The sequence below is a fragment of the Pavona decussata genome, unplaced genomic scaffold (genome assembly GCF_977016875.1).
Source record: "Pavona decussata unplaced genomic scaffold, jaPavDecu1.1 SCAFFOLD_336, whole genome shotgun sequence".
NCBI lineage: Eukaryota > Metazoa > Cnidaria > Anthozoa > Scleractinia > Agariciidae > Pavona > Pavona decussata.
The window spans coordinates 476,227-479,139 of record NW_028145724.1 but is presented as its reverse complement, the minus strand read 5'-3'; the positions used below and the strand labels follow the sequence as shown (position 1 = coordinate 479,139).

Below are 2,913 nucleotides of genomic sequence, written 5' to 3'. Positions count from 1 at the left end.
ACTGCTGTACACTGAGTAGCGAATGACGTCGTAGCTGAATCAATAGACTCCCGTGGGAGGGAGGGTTGGGTTGACGTGCTTGCCCTATGAAAACGAGCTTATGACTGACCGATCAACGAAGCTCGCGTTACGATAAGCTTACTGACGTCATATGATACGCACTTAATTAGCAAAAATCACTACACGTAATTTATGCTCAATCACGCGCTCTCAATAATCACACAACGAAAGGTTTGGGCAACAAGTTTATTGAATCAGATTCGACTGCTGTACACTGAGTAGCGAATGACGTCGTAGCTGAATCAATAGTCTCCCGCCAAAAGGCCGAAACCCAAGTTGGGTGGTATTGAAGGGGCGTGATTGTAAATAGAATGTGATAGCAAAAATAGCTAAATATATATAGGTAAGAAATGAGAGACTATAGGTTAAGGGCGAGACAAACGCAGAACATTGGCAGCCATAGTCTTGACTGCAAGGTGCTTTTGAGCAGGAGTCATCTCAAGATACACGAGATAGGTGTCGCTTTGCCAATCACCTTGCCACTGTATAAGCGGGGCGGGAACGTTGCATTTAAAAGCAAAACTAGCACCGCCGCGCCTAAAGCTGTGAGGAGAATAGTGGGCAGGGACTAAACCGAGTGCACTAATGGTCTTGGAAAGAAAAGCGCAAAAATGGCGATACGTAAGAGGAAATAAGCGCTGAGGCGTGGGGGAAATGACCGAGAAAAGCGGCGCGTGAGACGGACCGGAGTTGAGCCGCAGATGATGCCGTAAAGCCGTGACGGGACAGAGAGGGGAACCAGGAATGCGAGGCAAGGGGATTGACAAAGAACGCTGGTGATATTGAATAGTCTTAGAAGCCCGAATATGCAGCGTGGCACCTTGGGAGGTGAAGGCTAAATCAGATCGCAAGGGAACTTTGGAAGAAATGCAATTCGGCGCATCAGGAACTAAATTAGATTTACGTAAAAAGGTAAAAAACGCGACGAGAAATAGCGCCCACATCGCGGCATGTAGAGGCGTGTCTAAGGTAAATAAGGGGTATACTTGAAGCAAGAGCTCCGGCGTAATGGGATGTTTCCGAGTAGGAGCCACGCCGAGGTATCGCTTGGCGCCTCGAAGAACTAACTAAAAACGATAATGTGAGTCCCAGACCTTACCAAAACCTAAAAGCTGGTTAAAGTGCTTAAGGCTGCTAAGATGGTTAATGATTGTGCCATAAGCTCGCCCAGAGAGGGTAAGATAAGCGACGTAGCGTATAAGAAAGGGAATTTGAATAGGGAAGGGAGGGCAAGAAACCGAACGGCAAAACTTAGTATAAACGCTAACGTGAGACTTCATATTCCGATGAGTAGAATCGGCAAAGGCAAGCTCAAGAAGACGCTGGGCAAAAGCATCGAGTGTAGGGATGCTGATGAAGGACCCTGAAACGAAGGAGAAAAGAAGAAAAAAGAAAAAAAAATATATATATATAGAAATAAACCTATAGAGAGATATAAGCCATAAATGTGCATGAAAGTGACGGAAAAAAGCGATATATAGATATACAGTGCTTGCCCTATGAAAACGAGCTTATGACTGACTGATCAACGAAGCTCGCGTTACGATAAGCTTACTGACGTCATATGATACGCACTTAATTAGCAAAAATCACTACACGTAATTTATGCTCAACATCATTTACTGTATTGGAAAGTCTTAAACTAATTGAGCCAAGTGGAAATCTATTTGAAAAAAATGAACCAAAGACAAATACAGCGTAGATCAAATTTTCATACTTGCACTTATCTGTCATATAACATCATTTACTGTATTGGAAAGTCTTAAACTAATTGAGCCAAGTGGAAATCTATTTTAAAAAAGCGAAAAAGAGCTTATCAAGGTTTACTACAGCCAATCCATATAGCAAAACTTCCTTTTACTTGCAACTTGAACATTCAACATGGTGGACTACAAGAATGTGCTTCCTACAAACACGATTGCGGGTAACCGCTGACCAGCTGACCAACACTATTTGATGTAAGTCAACTACTCAACCAAACTGAAAAACCACAGCCAACAACTAGACTGCAGTTGTAGTCACTAGCAACATATGTTTAAAAATTCAATATGGTAATTGGCAGTTTTCAACACTGCATGTTTTTTCCATGGACCCTTAATTTAAATGAAAGGTTTTTGAGCAATATAAGACAATTGCCACAAAAGATAACAGACTTTAATTGATTCAAACGCTTTTACAAATTAAACTGTTACTGTTTGAGTGAATTTATGTCATACAAGAACTCTTACAACTTTAATTAACTACGTGTTAAAAATGATAATGGTGATAATAATATTAAAAATTACAGTAATGATAATATCTATGAAAGTGAATAATATTATTACTATTATTAATTAAGCTAATGAGATAAAGATTTCAAAGCAAATTTAACAGGTCATCAAAATTATGCAAATCAATACCAAAAGATTGTAACTTGCATCTCCCAGTCAAATGGGACTGGATGTACATGCTGATGTCTGTATGTATATTATGAAGGAAAAACAAAGTCTTTAATATTCATCATCATCAATCAAGCAAAGTTCTTGAAAGAAAGGTTGTGTGGTTTTTATGACCATAGACACTTACTAATTTGTGGTACCGTGTAAATTGTCTGTGTTGCATTATCCCAAATGAAGTAAATGAGGCACCTTTTAAATTTGCCAATATTATGAGTACAGGTGCTAGACAATTTAAACAGGCATTTAAACGGTTGGAAAGACAGTTATAAAACCTTGGTTTGATAAGGAATGGACTTTCTGAAATAGATTCTTTCTTTGGAACTGAAAAGATATGAAGGCTATAATCGTGAGTAACACTGATAGTGTGATTAGCCAAACTGTTGTATCTTTAGACAGTTCAGACTCTTGCTATATT

General features: G+C 39.5%; 1 pseudogene; it reads right to left on the bottom strand.

The window, feature by feature from the left end:
• Positions 1-425: 425 nt before the first annotated feature.
• On the bottom strand, positions 426-1,943 carry LOC146453355 (uncharacterized; annotated as a pseudogene).
• Between the last annotated feature and the right edge of the window lie 970 nt (positions 1,944-2,913).